Source organism: Rutidosis leptorrhynchoides, chromosome 7, assembly GCF_046630445.1.
Source record: "Rutidosis leptorrhynchoides isolate AG116_Rl617_1_P2 chromosome 7, CSIRO_AGI_Rlap_v1, whole genome shotgun sequence".
Lineage (NCBI taxonomy): Eukaryota > Viridiplantae > Streptophyta > Magnoliopsida > Asterales > Asteraceae > Rutidosis > Rutidosis leptorrhynchoides.
The window spans coordinates 195,274,953-195,295,740 of NC_092339.1; positions in this window are offsets into that span (position 1 = coordinate 195,274,953).

The window sequence follows — 20,788 nt, forward strand, 5'->3', positions numbered from 1 at the left end:
CGGTTCGGACGAGCGGATAAATAAAATCTAAAATTTGATGTAATATATAATCGTGACGAGATACTCTGGAAATGAGCGAGAAAATGGTGTTTCGGACAGGTTCGCCGGTAAGTGCTTCAGGTTCTTCGTCAAGAGGGCAATGTGGTAGATGGAAGGGATCACCTTCTTATTGTCTCCAATGATTGAGGAGGCTACGAACCCATCCCCAATTCATCCAAAATAGGTGATGACTGATTGGTTGATCTATTCCGGTCACACTGCTTTTGGAGCTTGAATGGGATTCCATTTCGGAATCTGAGTGACTTGAACTGATGACGAATTCCATTTCGTACGATTGGATAAAGGATTTTTTTTCGATATGAAATGATTTTGGCTAACGGATGGTATTCTAATTACATAGAATATATATATATATATATATATATATATATATATATATATATATATATATATATATATATATATATCAAAAGATTTCGTAGATTACGGAGGACTTTGTGGGATATGTCAGGCAAAGTTTAAAGTAACAGATACGATAAGATATGATTTAGCAGATATGCTAAGATATGAATTTTTGTCTATACACTATTCATGCAATCAATGCAGCAAGACGTGTCTTAGACTAAAAATGATAAGCAGGTAATTTCCAGAGGATGATAAGTAGTTAATTTTTGACACAAAATGATAAGCAAAACTCTTAACATGCAGACACGGTCGAAGTCCAAACTCACTAATGCATCCTATCGACTTATCAGTTAGGCACACTAATGCAGACCAGGTTCACTAAGACCACCGCTCTGATACCAACTGAAAGGTCCCGTTCATATACATTATAAATGATTCACAATAGTTGATTACATTGCGAGATATTTGACCTCTATATGATACATTTTACAAACATTGCATTCTTTTTTAAAAGACAAACTTTCTTTACATCGAAAATTGACAGGCATGCATACCATTTCATAATATCCACTATCCAACTATAAATTGATTTAATAATAATCTTTGATGAACTCAATGACTCGAATGCAACGTTCTTCGAAATATGCTATGAAAGACTCCAAGTAATATCTTTAAAATGAGCAAATGCACAGCGGAAGATTTCTTTAACACCTGAGAATAAACATGCTTTAAAGTGTCAACCAAAAGGTTGGTGAGTTCATTAGTTTATCATAATCATTTATTTCCATCATTTTAATAGACCACAAGAATTTCATTTCCAGTTCTCATAAATATACGTCCCATGCATAGAGACAAAAATAATCATTCATATGGATTGAACACCTGGTAACCGACATTCACAATATGCATATTAGAATTTCCCCATCATTCCGGGATCCTCCTTCGGACGTGATATAAATTTCGAAGTACTAAAGCATCCGGTACTTTGGATGGGGCTTGTTGGGCCCAATAGATCTATCTTTAGGATTAGCGTCAATTAGGGTGTCTGTTCCCTAATTCTTAGATTACCAGACTAAAAAGGGGCATATTCGGTTTAATAATTCAGCCATAGAATGTAGTTTTAAGTACTTGTGTCTATTTCGTCAAACATTTATAAAGCAGCGCATGTATTCTCAGTCCCAAAAATATATATTGTAAAAGCATTTAAAAAGGGAGCAAATGAAACTCACTCATATAAATATTGTAAAACAGTTAATAAAGCATTTGCATGTATTCTCAGCCCAAAAATGAAATGAGTAAAAAGCGATTAAATGAACTCACGCAATTAAATATTGTAAAACAGTTCATAAAGCATTTGCATGTATTCTTAGCCCAAAAACGTAAAGAGTAAAAAGGGCAAATGAAACTCACACATATAATTATTGTAAAACAGTTACTAAAGCATTTGCATGTATTCTCAGCCCAAAACGTAAAGAGTAAAAAGGGCAAATGAAACTTACCATACTGTATTTCATAGTAAAAATACATATAACGTCATTGAACAAGTGCAAGGTTGGCCTCGGATTCACGAACCTAAATTAATTATATATATTTATGTGTTGGTCAATATTTGTCTAACAAATTAGGTCAATTCATAGTGTACCACAATCCTAATGCTCGAGACTAATATGCAAAAGTCAACAAAAGTAAATTTGACTCAAAATAATTTCTAAAAATCTATACATGATTAATATATAGTTTTAATATTGTCGTTTTATATTTTTAAATATTTTTAAAAGATTTATTAGAGTAAATAATATAATTTATTTAGTAATAAATAAAATTTTATATTAAATTTATATAATAAAATATACTTATATATATATTAAGTAATAAAATTTATTGGGTTCATTTAATATCATAAAGATAATATGATAGGTATTATTAAAGTAAGTTATTACACGTAGTAAAATATGTTTGTATCACATATTTTTTTGATAAAATAATATCTATAATGATAGTAAGTAAAAGTTGTATTATTTTGTAATAATAATTATTATTATAAAAATATCAATATTTATAATTACTAAGATGACATTATGATAAAACGATAATTCTAATTATGATAACTTTAATATTTACGATAATTTTTAATATTATCTTTAAAATAATAATTCTATATAAAATAATAATAATAATGATATTTTATAGTAACAATGACATTTCTATTAAAATGATAAATTTCGTTAAAATGATAGTTTTAATACTAACGATACTTTTAGTAATAATAGTAATGATAAAAATAATAAGAACGATAATTTTATCTAAATCAATATCTTATAATATTTTAATTTCATCATGATACTCTTACTCATTATTTCCTAATCGTTTCGTTTATTAGCTTTTAATCGTCTTTTATATCGTGTTCATAATAATGATAATAATAGTAATCAAAATAATTAGTTATTACAAATATTTGTTTTAATTACACTAATATTAATAATGATAGTTACTATAACATTATTAACGATAATACTAATAATTATCTTAATGATAATATAGTAATAATAATAATAACAATAACAATAACCATTTTTAAATAATGATATACATATTAATAATGATAATAATAATAATAATAATAATAATACTAATAATAATAATAATAACAATTGGATAATAATAATAATACTAATTATAACTTTAATGATAATAACGATAGTAATAATAAAAAAAATAACAATTTTTAATGATAAATCCCATTTATTGATAAAGATAATAATAATGATAATAATAATAATAATAAGATAAAACTAGAACGACGATAAAAACGACGAAAATAATAATCATTTTTAAAAAAATATCGAAAATTCAATTGATTATAACTTCTAATCCGTTCATCGAAACCATTCGATATCTAAAGGAAAAGTTCTGAATTTTTCGCTAGCTTTCCAAGGACATGCATATCTTATACCTTATCTCAACCGTAAGTGTAACTAATTCAAGATTCAACCTAACCTGTCTAAGGACAATATCAAAAGTACAAGCATGCATAATCCTAAATACTCGAGCACTAGTCAGGGATACACTATTAGTATGTAAAAGTTAAATTATGAGTACTCACGTATCAATATTGAGATTCAATATTGCAGGAAAGGTACGTAGACGCAACGGAAATGATAAACACTATATTGACCTCACGAGCATACCCATGAACCATACTCAATCACCTCCATAGCTATAACCCATAATTTACTTAATCCTATCCTACTCGAAAAATAATTTCGAAATCACTCGGACATCACTCTATCGTAATATTTTATGTATACTAATAATATCTTGAAATAATACGGAGTAAATATATATATGTAAATCGATTGAGAGAGTTTAGAGAAAAATATTTTCAAGTTTCTATGAAATAATGAAACCTATTGAATTCTATTTATAATAGATTTTTGAATTATTAAAATGAATTATTAAAGTATGAATTATTAAAGTGAATTATTAAAGTATGAATTATTAAAGTGAATTATTAAAGTATGAATTATTAAAGTATGAATTATTAAAGTGAATTATTAAAGTATGAATTATTAAAGTTAAAGTAAAGTAAAAATAAAGTAAAGGTAAAGTTTAAGTATAGTAAAAGTATAAAACTATGTACGTATAATACGCGTATAAATATATATAATATTAATTTAAATCGTTATATATATTTAATAAAATAAAATAAAATATAAATATCATTATCTTTATCATACTAGTTAAGTAATGAGTTGTCAAAAGTGGTTCTAGATATTTATAAAAGTTATATACGTTTTAATAATAAAGTTCTTTTTAAACTGAAAACGTTTTTGTACGTTTGAAACTAAATAGATCAATCGAGTCTTTATGAGATTCAATCTTCCACTATCCTTTGTCTAGTTCTCAATGATTGATAATTTGTTCTTATTTATAAATCACTTTACCATTTTCTGAATATTGTTAAAATGGAAAGATTTCTCAAATCAACGTGGGCCTTTCAACAGAGACTTGTAATCATAATTTAATATATCTGATAATTCAATCATTTGATCTTATCTTCTAATTCCATTGATAAACATTTTGAAACAGATACAATCATATAAAGTATTTAATCTAATATTTTGTTTACGTTTCAAGTTATAATATATATACACATATACATATATAATCATATTCGTTTAATGGTTCGTGAATTATTGGAACTTGGTCGAGGTTGAATGAATGTATGAACATAGTTTAGAATTCTTGAAATTTAACTTAACAAATATTGCTTATCGTGTCGGAAACATATAAAAATTAAAGTTTAAATTTGGTTGGAAATTTCCGTGTTGTCACAGAAATGGGGTTTTAGATTAAGATGGTGATCTCTTGTTGAAGAAAGTAACCGTGTGTAAGCTAAGGTGATCGACGTTGTTTATATTGGGTGACGGTGTTATGGATTGGTTTAGAGAAGTAACAATGTGGTTCATAGCCGCAGATATGGTTAACTTCATGAAGAAAAGAAGAAATACATATAAGAGGAAGAGGGATAGAGAATGAGGGAGATGGATAGATGGTTGTAAGTTTGGAAATGAGTTTCGGTGTCTTGTATGCTAGATAAGTATATAGATATATATTCTAGATTAGATAGTGGTGAAAATAGGAAGACAGTAACCACATGTTAATGTATATGTATCTATATAATATGTTAGTTGTTAAAACACACACACACAGTACACCTTATAATTGAATTCATAAATTCACACCGAATAATCAATTACTTTAATAATTTAATCATAGGTGCCTTTAATAATTTAATCACAGTTGTCATCCTATATATATGTATCTTTTAGAGACATAATGTCAAATTAATTAACAAGTGGAAGTGGGTGAGTGATTTAATCAATCATCATGCACAGTATTTGATGTATATATCTATAAAGTATCATTATCTATTAATTAATAATAATAAATTAATTCTTATAATTAATTAATTTGAATCATATACAGTAGTTTAAATAGGTTAGCCACCGGAATTTTTTTAATAATTCAGTCAACATTCTAAGTTAGGATATTATTCCGTGCCCCAATCGTGCCCCGTTGATAATCAGTGGCGTATAATAATCTTCAAAAATATCTCAAATTTTAATATTAATTATCTTTATTTATTTCAGTCATTTTGATATAAAAACCGGTCATTAATTTCTTAAAATTATTAAATAAAAATTAAATCACTGTCCACTCTCGGTTATAGGTAAAATATGAAAAGTATTCAAATTTAACAAATAGCCCCTAAATATATTTTTAATGAGCCTATAATTCATATCACTCATTTTCTTATCACCATTTGTTCTGAAAAATCATATAAGTTTAAATTTAAACTTGTCTAATATCAATCGGAACATCTAACAAGTATTACAATCATTTAATATTTATTTTTAATGTATTTTTTATATATATATATTTATTTTAGTAATTCTATTATATTATATTTTTATTTTACATAGTTAACTAAAGCATACAGTATTTTAAATTTAGACTTCAAATATATATATATATATATATATATATATATATATATATATATATATATATATATATATATATATATATATATATATATATATATATATATATATATATATATATATAAATATATATATATATATTTATCTATTTACAAATAGTTGTTCGTGAATCATCGAGAACAGTCGAAGGTCAATTGAATATATGAAACAGTTCAAGATTTTTAAGACCCAACCTAACAGACTTTGCTAATTGTGTCAAAAATATTACATCTTATCGAGAGTTTGGTTTAAAATTAGTCGAAATTTTCCGGGTCGTGACAGTACCTACCCGTTAAAGAAATTTCGTCCCGAAATTTGATCGAGGTCGTCATGGCTAACAATAAGAATGTTTTTCATGACGAATATGAGTTGATAGATAGAGTTTTATCACCATTGGGTAATGTAGATAAAACAATTCGAATACTCGAAGCGTACGAGTGAAGCTATCACAAAAGAGTGAAAAGTTTCGTCTTAACTTTTGACGTAGTCATGGTGGATTTCCGGAGTTCATGGAATTTAAAGAAAATCTTCTAAGCAGAATAGAAATATATTAGCACGAATTATTAGCAACTGTTGGAATTACGGAAGAACAGAAATATCAAGGAAATATTTCCATGATATGCTTTGAGATTAAGTAGAATGGAAGAGTTATGTAGCATAGCACATGATGACGATATTGTCTGTGAATCATCACGTTCCACTAGAAATTTAGCATGACTTACTGTAATATAACCACGTTGGCCTGACGTCATTATATTATACTAACTCATGCTTCAATTCCCAACACTTCTCTAGGAAATCATTCATAATTTAAACTCGATGGTTACAGAATATAGAAACTAAAAGAGTTTATTTTATGATGTAATATAGATAGCACGAAGAGATAAATAATTTCGGACAAGAATAGCTGTGAAGGTATCCTCAGGAATATCGAAGATATTATAATGGAAGATACGATGTTATCTTAGAATTTCTAAGTACCTGAAATTAAAGGGTGATGCATAAACTTTTTCTGCAAAGAATTGAAATAAGTAGGAAGCAAGATATTCGCTGAAGATTTCGTCAAGTACAGAATCGTCTGGATTCGTTAAGTACATGTTTACTCTTTGTGATTTGTTCACAGTCTCCTTCATGGTGCGCTCAATCCGAATTTCAGTACCAAATTTTCTATCGAGCGTTCCTAACACTTCCTTCTTTATCATCAACTTTTGGCCATTAAGACCATCTACAATATGCTGCTTCGCAGCATTTTCAAAGTTAACGGATCTGGGTCATCGGTTATCAAATCGAGGTGGTTTTAGGAGAATTGTGTTTTTAGATGATTAAACGCTGATGGTAATATGGTGAAATATAAAAGGTTCTACGGTAACAATAAAAGAGTACGCATATATTCCGAGGTTATAATAAGGTTATTTTGAACGAAAAGTCGAAATCAACTTGCTGGAGCTGTGACAAAATTTGGCAAGTTTGGAAAGGAATTGCAAAGTTATTTTGGGTAATAATGCCGCCAAAGGAACTAGCACAGGTATGTGTTAAACGTTTACTCAAGTTCCGAAAGTTTTCAAGTGCGTAACTATATGCATCAATCTCTTCTTACGTAGATGAAGTGCGGTTGGTTCATCCTCTCGATTGAGGTGTTTTCAAGAATTACGAAAGGTTTGGACACAGATTGTAATCGTCAAGATACAAAAAAGGTTTAAGATGAAATCAAGTGGCAAACTTGCAGAAATGTTTAGTTTCATATGTTATAATCAATATTTTAATTCATTTTTAATTGTCCAATCTTGATAGTCCACAGTCGATAGTCCACTAACAGTCCAATAATTTATATATAGTTTAATTTATAATATTCGAATTAATTAATACGTTTCGTGACCCGTATACATCTCAGACTCGATCACAACTCAAACTATATATATTATTGTAGAATCAACCTCAACCCTGTATAGCTAACTCCCGCATTACTGCATATAGAGTGTCTATGGTTATTCCAAATAATATATATAGATGCGTCGATATGATATGTCAAGACCTTGTATACGTGTCCCGATATTTAAAGTGCATAAAATAAATAACAGAAATTAAATAACGATAAATAAAGTGCGTAAAGTAAATAACATAATTTAAATGACGATAAATAAAGTTGCGAGAATGTAAATTGCGATAAATAAATTGCGATAAATAAAATGTAATCAGTTAGCTAGGAACAATTACTAGGAACAGTTAGCGTGGATTCTTAACAACATTTTTCCTCGTAGTTAATTTATTTGTTTCTAACAAGTTTTATTTTGTCCAGTGTTTTCTTCATTATGCCACTTGTTGGATTCTGATAGATCAAAATCCAAATATGAAATTGAATGAAATTGGTTATTCTGTGGTGAACGGATATGTATATCGGTGGTTGTAAATAGGATCGTAAATGACTATTGAATTAGATTTGGAAGAATGTACAGTATACTTATTAATGTGAAATCTGAATATTCCTCGGGTATTACCTACCCGTTAAAATATTTTCAACATTAACAGTTTGTACGAAAGAATTTTTAATTACAATCTTTATGAAAATATACTTACATATATATTTTCTTCAGATGTAACCATGGATTTAATGAGTCAATATGATATTAAACTCATTTGATTTACCATTGGAACAAGAATATATAATCTCTAAAACATTAGAGATTACATAATCGCCATGTCGAACGAAGATAAATGATGTAGAACAATACGTAGAATGATGATTGTACTCAAGGTATAGAATGAGATGTCGAGGCATGGATTGTTGATGGTACTGGTGCTGTTATTGATGGTACTGTTGGTCCCGGTGATGTTGTTGAAGCTGGTAAGTTTTGCACCATATCTTCCAGATTGATTACTCGAGCGCGAAGTTCGTTGACTTCTTCTATTATTCCGGGATGATTGTCGGTCGGTACGAGCGGATGAATAAGGTTTAGAATTTTAGATAGAATACAATCGTGGTGAGATATTCGGGAAATGGGGGTGAAAATGGTGTTTCAGACTGGTTCGTCAGTAAGTGCTTCATGTTCATTGTCAAGAGGTAAATTCGGTTGGTGGGTGGAAAGGATCGCCTTCGTCTCGTCTCCATCGGTTAAGTCGACAACGAACCCATCAGATGAATTGAGGATGGATGATTGGTTGATTCATTCTGGTGACACTACTTTCGGAGCTTAGGTGAAACTCCATATTAGAATAGTTGTTGGAATCCGAGGAATTCGAACTGGTTGAGGGATTCATCTCGTACGATCAGATGTAGGATTTTCGATTGGAAATAGATTATAGGGTGTAGATTAGTACCCTGCAATACATAATTTACATATGCATATATAATACTAAAATTCCATAAGTTACGGAGGAATCTACGGAATATGTTAAGCAAAGTTTACAGTAACAGATATGCTAAGATATGAATTAGCAGATACGCTAAGATATGAATTTTGTCTATATACTATTCCTGTAATCCAGGCAGTAAGATATGTTTAGATTAAGTATGATAAGTAAGTGATTTCCTAAGAATGATAAGCAGGAGATTTTCGACTAGAAATGATAAGAAAAACTTTTGACATGCAGACACGGTCGAAGTCCAGACTCACTAATGCATCTAAACAACTATTAGTTAGACACACTAATGCAAGACCTGGTTCGCTAAGACCACCGCTATGATACCACCTGTAATGACCCGTCATAATCTACCTGGACGAAATCATCAACATTTGGTCCCATTGCGATGATCGACTCCAAATAATGTCCTTAAAATGAGCAAATGCACAGCGGAAGACTTAATTCGTACCTGAGAATAAACATGCTTAAAAGTGCCAACCAAAAGGTTGGTGAGTTCATAGGTTTATCATAACAATCTTTTTAATATATTAATAGACCACAAGATTCAATAATCATAAACATAATACACTCGCAAGTGTATGTAAAGCATTTTAAGTGGTTGAGGACTTGGTAACCATACTTAACATTTAATCAACGTCGCATATTCCCTTTATTATGAAATCTCCCTACACCGTACCAAGTGTAGTAACGAAACGAAGTACTGTGCAACCGTTGAATGCTAGTCGTCCAGCCCGGTTGGGGTTGTCAGGCCCGATAGATCTATCAACAGGATTCGCGTTTACAATACCCATGTAAATAGTAGTTACCAAGCTACAGGGAAGTATGCCAGTGGTACAACTCAACGTAGAATGTATTTTTAAGTACTTGTGTCTATTTCGTAAACATTTATAAAAGCAGCGCATGTATTCTCAGCCCAAAAATATATATTGCAAAAGCAATTAAAAAGGGAGCAAATGAAACTCACCTATTGTATTTTGTAGTAAAAATACATATAACCACATTGAACTAATGTAGGGTTGGCCTCAGATTCACGATCCTATATCATTTATGTATATTAATATCTATAATCGTAATCAAACAAATTTATATATATATATAGTTATGTATTAAGATTTACTATTTATATATATGATTCAATTTAAAATATATTTAAATATTATTTGTAACTTATTTGTAATAACATTTTATTAAAACAAGATAGTATTTGTACAATATATTTTTACATAATTGTCCTTTATTTATTAAAGTAATATTTTTAATACTAAAATAGTGACAATAATAGTAATGATAATATTAATAATAATGATTTTAATCATAATACTACTAATAATAACCTTAATAATAATACTTAATGGTAATACTTATAATAATAATAATAATAATAATAATAATAATAATAATAATAATAATAATAATAATAATAATAATAATAATAATAATAATAATAATAATAATAATGATAATGATAATAATAATAATATTAAAAGAAGTTATACCTCAAAAGAATTGTTTTTTTTTAAAATGCCACTAGCAGGGTTTGAACCCACAACCTCCAGTTCATAGCTAAACACCCCTGACCATCACTCCGTTTCTGTTTTTCTGTTTCACTTAGTTCCCAATATTTAGTTAATCCGTTTTCTTTTTGTTTTTAAACTGGACAGAAAACAAAAGAAGTGGGCTTCGTTTCATGATATTTTAAAAGCCCAAAAGTATAGTCCGATCCAATAGCAAGTGGACTTGATCTGGTAAGTTTTCAAATGGCATTAAGAGTGGAAACAGAAAACAGTTACGCAGTCTTCATCATCGTTAATCAACTTCACTGTTCATCGCCTTCTCCGTTCATCATCAACACTCACGATCATTATTTATCTTCATAATTTTAACTTCACTACTCGCCATAACATCACGCAACCGTTATCATGGTTTTGATGATGGTGCATTTTTCTCGAACATAAACAGCAACTCAAAAGCAAAACATCGGTTCATACTTTGGTTGACAATAGCAATTAACAAGAAGGAAGTAACAGGGGTGTTGGTGTCTTGTTTCGAACAAAATAGAACAGATGCAATAGCATGTGTATAGTAATAGTTCGCAGGTACAAAGTGATCAAGATGGATGACGGTTTGTTGTGATTACAATTGGCGGTTTATTCAGAAAATAAACTGAATAGAAGCAGCGCATGGGTGTTCTTGAGTGGTGGTTTTCGATGAACATGATGATGAGGGAAGGTGGTAGTCATATTCAACAGTAACGACGATGAACAGCAGTAATTTCTTTTATGATTGACAAGGATGGTGAGTTGTAGTGGGTCTTGGTTATAAACAGTAGCAACAACAATCGACCATTGTTCTGGCTGTGGGTCGAATAATAAGCATCAACGAGGTTCTGATGGTGTTTTGTGGTGGTTGCAAACAGAAACTATGTTGATGGAGGTGGTTTCGTCAGATATGAAGAGAAAACAGATGTTGTAACGAAGAAGGTGATGAGTTGTGGTGTTCAAAGATGAGGAAGGTGGTTATGATGGTGGTTGAAACAGAAAATGGGCACAACAGTAACAATCATTCTTGTTGAATTTTGGTTCGTGTGATGATGGAAATGGGGTTTAAGATGAAGATGGTGATCTCTTGTTGAAGAAAGTAACCGTGTGTAAGCCAAGGTGATCGACGTTGTTTATATTGGGTGACGGTGTTATGGATTGGTTTAGAGAAGTAACAACGTGGTTCATAGCAGCAGATATGGTTAACTTCATGAAGAAAAGAAGAAATACGTATAAGAGGAAGAGGGATAGAGAATGAGGGAGATGGATAGATGGTTGTAAGTTTGGAAATGAGTTTCGGTGTCTTGTATGCTAGATAAGTACATAGATATATAGTCTAGATTAGATAGTGGAGAAAATAGGAAGACAGTAACCACAAGTTAATGTATATGTATCTATATAATATGTTAGTTGTTAAAACACACACACACAGTACACCTTATAATTGAATTCATAAATTCACACTGAATAATCAATTACTTTAATAATTTAATCATAGGTGCCTTTAATAATTTAATCACGGTTGTCATCCTATGTATATGTATCTTTTAGAGACATAATGTCAAATTAATTAACAAGTGGAAGTGGGTGAGTGATTTAATCAATCATCATGTACAGTATTTGATGTATATATCTATAAAGTAATCTATTAATTAATAATAATAAATTAATTCTTATAATCAATTAATTTGAATCATATACAGTAGTTTAAATAGGTTAGCCACCGGAATTTTTTTAATAATTCAGTCAACATTCTAAGTTAGGATATTATTCCATGCCCCAATCGTGCCCCGTTGATAATCAGTGGCGTATAATATAATCTTTAAAAATATCTCAAATTTTAATATTAATTATCTTTATTTATTTTAGTCATTTTGATATAAAAACCGGTCATTAATTTCTTAAAATTATTAAATAAAAATTAAACCACTGTCCACTCTCAGTTATAGGTAAAATATGAATAGTTTTCAAATTTAACAAATAGCCCCTAAATATATTTTTAATGAGCCTATAATTCATATCACTCATTTTCGGATCACCGTTTGTTCTGAAAAATCATATAAGTTTAAATTTAAACTTGTCTAATATCAATCGGAACATCTAACAAGTATTACAATCATTTAATATTTATTTTTAATGTATTTTATATATATATTTATTTTAGTAATTATATTATATTATATTTTTATTTTACATAGTTAACTAAAGCATACAGTATTTTAAATTTAGACTTCAAATATATATATATATATATATATATATATATATATATATATATATATATATATATATATATATATATATATATATATATCTATTTACAAATAGTTGTTCGTGAATTGTCGAGAACAGTCGAAGGTCAATTGAATATATGAAACAGTTCAAGATTTTTGAGACCCAACATAACAGACTTTGCTAATCGTGTCAAAAATATTACATCGTATCGAGAGTTTGGTTTAAAATTAGTCAAAATTTTCCGGGTCGTGATAAAATACAAGCATCTATTTCTGAAAGGATACGCCAAGTTACATTGATGCATCATCCACTTGATTACCCATTCTATATCACTTCCTTGACTTATGGCATTGAAATTGGTGTGTATCTAAATAACAGTGGTCAAAGGCTACATACTGTTGAAGAGAAAGCTCAATTTCATGAGGCTCGGCAACTAGATATGGATCTAAGGCAATATCGTGATGCCCTTAAAACTGTTGAGGGCAGGAAGATGATTGAAACAGCTAAATCCCTGAACATCACTGCCAATGACTATCTTTTGGGTCTACAAGTTGAAAGGCAAAGAAGGGAGGATGCTGATGCTCAACTTGCTGAAAGGCTAAGGCTTCAGGAAGAAGAAGCTAAGTTGGCTGGTGATAGAAAGCAAGAGGCTGAGTCCCTCAAGTTAGCCAAAGCTATTGTTAAAGAACAGGACAAGGCATTCGATAAACTGGAAGCTGCTGAGAAAGCACCTGCTGATACTCTTATAGAAACTGAACGTACAATAAAATTATCTGATCATTACTATAGGAGCAGATATGGTGATGTGCTAACCAAAAGATCAAATCCAAGCAAGACCATCAAGGTACACAAAGGCACAAAAAGGGCTTTCTCTGTCAGCAGGGAAGGTAATGTTCAGGAGAGAATAGACTACACTGAACTAAGAACCTTAGGGTTCAGTGAATGGATGGAGATACTGCAATACTTTATTGGCAAAGGTAAAAGTGGTATCAAGGATACACTGAAACCTGAACTTCAAGAGCTCTTCCACAAAGCAGTAAAGTATGGGAATGCACCAGTAGTGAATGTAGAAGAAGTTCCTTTCCAAAAGCCTAAAGGTAAGAAATCTATTAGTGAAAGCCCACACAAAAGAGATCCCATCATTCTACCTCCTCAGATTCCAGTATTCGAGCCTGTTGAAGTGCCCTACTTATTTCCTGAAGCTGGGCAGCCCTCAAAGTTAAAGAAGAAGAGCTATCTGAAGATGAACAAGATAAAGACAGATAGTCTTCTAGTAGTTAATTTGTATCTTTTGATTATTTCATATTTCATTATGATGTTTTGTAATTACTGTATATACTCTGTTGTAATGAAAATGAAATGAGTTTATCTTCAAAATCATATCAAGTTATAAGATATAGATAACTCAACAAAAGATCCCAAAATAAACTTAAAAGGGACAAATTTACTGCCTATTTTTATTAGGTCCATTAGTGCTGGCTTTAGTGTATTCTCTTAATGTCATAGGTTTTGTCATCATCAAATAGGGGGAGATTGTTGAGTCCCTAAAATAATTAGGGATTTAATTATGATAAAACTGTAATTTCTTTGCACTAAAATGTTATGTGTAGCCAGCACAAGTTTGTTTATGTATAGATAGCAGATATTGCTGTGTCGAGTGTTTAGTTTGCTGCTTAGTCTACTAGTACAAAGTAGACAGTGTTCTTCAATAAACACATGATGTCTACTCAGCAATTCAATAATATCAAGTGACTCAGCAATGAAGAACCAGCATAGCTGGAATGCAGCTTACTACACAAGACAGCTATGCTCCATTACAAGCATAGTAATTTTCTAAGTGGTCTACATCAATTGTACTATTCAACAAAAGTCAAAGACAAAGTTGAACAGGAAAGGACACGCGTCGGCGTCTGACAAGTGACCTTACAAGACCACGTGGGAATGCAGAAGTTTAACGCATGTGCAGACATGTGCTATAATTTGTCAATGCCTAGGGAACACAACATTCTATTTGTTTAAACAAATATTGGTGCCAAACCGAATTGGGGTGTTCCTGCAAATAGCTACCAAAGAGGAAAGAGGAGAGCACGCTCTCTGATGCAGTTGTCCCTACAAGTACTGACATCCTATGTACCAGTGGACAATGGAACAATTACACGGATAAAAGAACTACTATAAATTATTGTATCCACTATTGTAACAACTAGTGGTGTGGGTTTTATTATTTAGAGTCCAAAACGTGTAATAACTTTAAATTTATCCTCTTAACTATAATCTAGGTAAATCTGTATCAACCAACTATTATTCCATCAAGGATAGTTTTAATTCTTTGTGATTTTATCAATAAAGAATAACCGTTGAAAATTACCTCTGACTCTATTTAATTTACTTGCTTGAATACTAAATTGTGTTTAACTGCTAAGTTAATTAAAGGGAAATTGTATTCACCCCCCTCTACAATACTCCTGTTGTTAATCAAGGGACCAACAAAGATGTATTTGAATTACTACCACATTCTTCCGACCGTTCGCATGTTCCAATACTGTTTTACCATTTTGAGATCCGAGGTTGGTTGGTTCTCCATCAAGCGGAGAGGATTCTTTAATTTTACCAGTGATATGGATTCCTCTCTAAAGGAATGGCGAGAATCGTTCTTTTTTGTCAGTAGTAGAGAGTTACCGGATAGATTTGTTCACCTATGTGAGTGGGCGGACAAAGTGAAGAAGGGAGCCAACAAGGTTCCAAGATTAAACGCTGTCGAGAAGGCATGTATATTAGCCATTCAGGAGTTTGGGTTCCCCAACAGCCATACCCGAAGGCCATTCTTGTGTTAGGAGGGGTTAGTCACCAATGGCCAGATCCAAACACAAAACCCATCATCCGTTACAATGGAGCAGGTGAAGACTGATCCTAGCCAAATGTTATGTCATTTTAGTTAGGTTTTTTGAATGCTAACCTTGTTTTATTTTTATTCAACAGTGATGGAGTTTGCTACTACAATGGCCTTTGGCGATCTTGAAGAGATCCAACTCGAGGCTGTCCCGGTGAATCCGAAAGGCGAGCCAGACGTTGTTCCGCAAAACCTGGATCAGAACACCGGTGATGGGGCCGACTTTGTCCTCCCTGCTTCGACTGTAACGGAGGAGCAGTCGGTTGTGAAGAAGAGAATCCATGAGCTTCCTCAGCTACGGTCGAAGAAGGCCAAAGGTAATCTTCTTATTCCGGTAAGCTAATCTTGTTCTTTGTTATGATATTTGTTTTGTGCTTGGCTTTCTTGATTCTTGCAGTTGTTGCCGAGTCTTCTGCTGGAGGTGAGGCAACTGTGATGGATCCCCTATAGCTAGGGGGTGGCGAGGGTGATCATTTTACCATGGAGAACTTCGATGACATTCACTTCAATGTCCCTGTGGGTGATGACCTTATCTGTGCTTTCTCCCAGCTGGATATTGATTATCACAGCTGCATGAGTGCCGGGAGAAGGGATCCTCCTCAACCCTTCGCCAGGCGGTTTTGACCCTCCCTGTGGATGATGCCAAGGTTATCCGATCTCGGGTAATCGTGGCGCTAAATACTTCCTTGCTGGATAGTTTTGACCGTGATGAGCAGGCGGCGATAGCCTGGCAGGCAATGATTGACTTGGAGAGTCAGCTAAAGGTTGCCAACGATGAGCTGGCTCGGGTGGCGAAGGTCTGGGAAGCTATGAATGACTTGGAGAGCCATTTGAAGGCTGCTAAGGATGAGCTTACCCGGGTGATGACGGAGAAGGAGGAGAAGGATAAGGAGATGTCCTCTGCCATCCTTGCGAAGGAGGTAGCCGTGGCTGAGTGTAAGCTGTTAAAGGTTTCCCTGCCTTCTGTTGTGAAGAATGCCATCAACTCCAGTACTGTGAAAGGCACCTTTTGAGGCTTATTTGTAGAGTTTTGGGACGACCAACTTTACTCACGCTGTGCGGTTGATGCAAAAGCATCATACCGGAGGTGCTGTCTCTTTGCATCTGGAAATTGCAGGGAAGGTGAATGTGGGTGCTGTACAGGAGCTTCAGGCTGCTCAAAAGGCATTGGCGGAGATCCGGTTTGACAGTTTTGAGGATCTTTGTGCTGACGAAGTTACAACTGTGCAGCAGTTGTTAGATTTTAAATTTTAGTATGTTGTACTGCACGTTGTTGCATATTTTAATGTATCTTGTAATGAAACCTTGTCTAATTAATGAAATTTTTGTTTCATGTATTCCGTGTTGAATTTTCTTCAATCGAATTAGTTCGTGTCTTTATATGTAGGTCTAGGCTACATTTGTATTAGTTTTGGCGTGTACACCGTGCAGTCGCGTGTGTTTATGCCATCTACTCATTGGCCATTTATCAGTATAAACTTGTACCGACGAGGGCTAGACAATCACCTCTTAAGGGGGTACAAAATAACTTGTTTGGGACTTATGTGCATGCAGGAATCCATCTGCCGCTAGCCGGTTATTATTATGTGAAAAACGTTGTAAATAACATGTTGACTAAGTTATTGTAAACGGTAAAATTTTTATTCATCCTAGAAAAGGAAAGTCATTCATAGATTCTTTATTGGAAAATAAAAACATAAACATCAAGATAACTATGATTGAAGTGATCAGTTTCAACCATAATATCCATCTAAACTTCAGTTGTGGCACCTAGCCACTTTCGTTTCCCATGACCAGTGTCATGTACCGGTTGGAGCTCTCACTACTTTCAGGTCTGGAATGTTTAAGTGCCGAATTGAAGGGTTCAGTTATTTCGTGCATGTTGTTAAACGGTTCCTCCCATTCTGGCCGGTGATGCCAACCGGCGATGCCAACCGGCGATCCCCTGCTCGACCTCATAGGTATTGATTGGGCTTTTTCTTGTAGAGCGTGTTGGTGTAGAGAAGTAAGTTAGCCTTTTAAGAACAGACACACGTTTTTCTTCCAAGATGTGCGGTGCCTTCCTTGATTCGGCGCTTCGCCAAGCTTGAGTGTTTTCTTCTCCCTGGAACGGGTGCTGACTGGACTGTTGCCTTCCTTGATTCGCCGCTTCGCCTAGCTTGAGTGTACAGGACATCTACCTCACTCCCCGTATCGGTGTACATTTCGTTGACCCGTAAACCGTCTGTCAAGCCGTCAATCACTACCGGTTCCTCCCGAGAGTATCGTGCCGGTAGTTTTGGGAACATAATTGCGGCGTCTTTTCAGGAGCTACGTGGAACGAGTTCGTCCTTCACAACGCTAATCATGTTGATGACGACTTTGTCTTTTGTTTTCTCACGCTTCTTGCCGTCTTCCTTATGCCAGCTGAATGTTTTGTTTGGATCAGCTTTTTTGAACTTGCGGACCTGTAGTAAGTGATTAATTGATTTTTTCGATGATCTCGTGCATTAACGCTTTACATTCATCAGCGTCGTTACCGTTATCTTCGTGGAATTCACAGTATTTGTCTAATTTTGACCTTCCCATTTTTCCAACGGTGCCGGAGGGGTGAATTTGGCTTTCACCGGCTCTGTTAGAAGTATCTCTCTTGGAGTTTTGGTCAGGCTGTTGATTAAAGATCTTTTATCATATGGTCTTCGATTGATTTTATCATGCATGTGACTGTCATGGCTTTTGCCATGGCTGTTGTGGCTTCTGTGATGGTTGTCACTGCGTCGGCTACCGTCATGACGGTGCCTGCTATCATTTCTTCTTTCATCATCTTGCATCTTCTCATCTCGGTGGTACCCGGCTTTCCTTTCTCACCCGGAATGCTGGTATTTCCTTTCTATAGTTACAGCGTCCGCGAATGTGCTCGGGATGTTCCATCGAAGTTTAGCGACAAGCGACGGGTGTGCGTCTTTGTCTAGGCATGTTATGAATCCAGAAATCTGCTGCGTTTCTGGAAGCCTTGAGATTTTTTGGCGCTCCAGCATGTACCTTGTGATGAAGCTTTCTATTTTCTCCCCCCGATAGATTGGTATTTCATGAGCATACAGATATGTAAACGTGTGCCAGCGAAGATTTTTATATTGCATGAGAAATTTCTCCCGTAGTTCTGCGAAGCATGTGATGCCATTTGGTGGTAGTTTGGCAAACCATTCTATGGTGGCAGACTGCAGGACAGTTGGAAAAACATGACATGCTATCTCGTCACTCAGATGTTGGGTTTTCATGGCTCCCTCAAATATTTGCAGGAAATCATCCGGGTTAGTAGTGCCATTGTACACCCCAAAGTGACTGGTATGACGATGTTAGCGGGAAGAATACAGCCGATGATTTGTTCGCAGAGCTTTTGGCTGGTAGCCGACATCTCAACCGGTCGCTTTGCTTTATTACAAGTGATCAGAGCAAACAGATTCTCAAGCGCAGTTCCCTAGACGGCAGGTTGTGACAGAGAATGCTTGTATGCCAGTGGTGCAGCCTGCACAAGGAGCTCAGCTAGCCATGCATTCGCTGCAGCCTTGGTGAGGCCGTCACTCCCTGTGCCGATGTTTGGCAGGGGACTGGTCTTCAGGATGTCAAGGTTTTGCAACTATTGCCTTTCTGCTAGATTGGTGTCATCGCTCAACATGGCTTTTAGTTTTTTGATTACTTGCTTTTCTACGTCAGCTGAGATCACCTTGGTGATCAGTTCGGTGTCATCACGAGATGATCTGATTCTACTCGAACCCCCGATTTTGAAACCAGAGATGCCGAGATTCAATCTTCTCCCACCAGTTGGTGATTCCTCCTGTGTGTCCTCGTCGCCATCGGATACATTCATTTCGTCGCCTGATGCGTCACCAGAATGAATGTGAGCGATTGATTGCTTCTGGGGTTGAGGTGGTTCGACCGTTGGCGAGCTTTCTTTGTTCAAAGGTGGTTGAACGTCATTGGATGTTCCTTTCTTGCTTGACGTTTTACTGCCTGGTTTCACTGTGTTATTCGTACCTTTAGGTGGCGCCATTTGATCAAACCAAAATCGTCAGGTTTAAATAGATTTCGAATTTGAGTGATGGGTTTGTGAAAAAGAGTAGATCGAATGTTTTAACTCCAATAATTGTGCGAACCCCGATTTGAAATTTGGATTTTAAAGGCGTAAAAAAATCGACGAGATTAACCTTATTCGATCGGAAACGAATAAGTTAATATCTTAGAGTGAAGATTTACTCCGATAATGACCGGAATCTTTATCGGAATCATATTATCAGCTGGAGAGATGTTACTGTATTTAATTTGGACAGAATAACATTAATGCATCTAGTGTTGTTGAATGAATGATATAGTTCATGTATTTATAGGTGGTATGAGAGAATGGTGACGTGGCACATGTCCCTTTCATGGTTGTAACAAACTTTACTAATCCCAAGGATTAACGTGACACCTGTCCCTTTCGTGAGAATAACGAGCAGATCCCAACAAACTTTCCTAGATTCGTGGGCTGACGTGGCATGCAGCTTGTTTGTATGTTTGTCCCGGGATCAAGTACTCATTTTGGGATAGTGCACTTGTTTCGGGACACCGTGCTTGTTCCGGGATGGTGTGCTTTGTCAGGGATGGTGTGCTTTGTCCAGGATGGTGTCCTTGTGCCCGGCCAGGATACCTAAACCGGGAAGACATGGTAGTTCCGAGAATGTGGTAGATCCGTCCAGGTTGTGACGGATGATTGCCTTGTTTAGTCAAGAAGGTTTTGCCTGATGCTTATTCCAAGTGTTTCTTCACGGTAGCATTATGACCGGGCAGGATTGTAG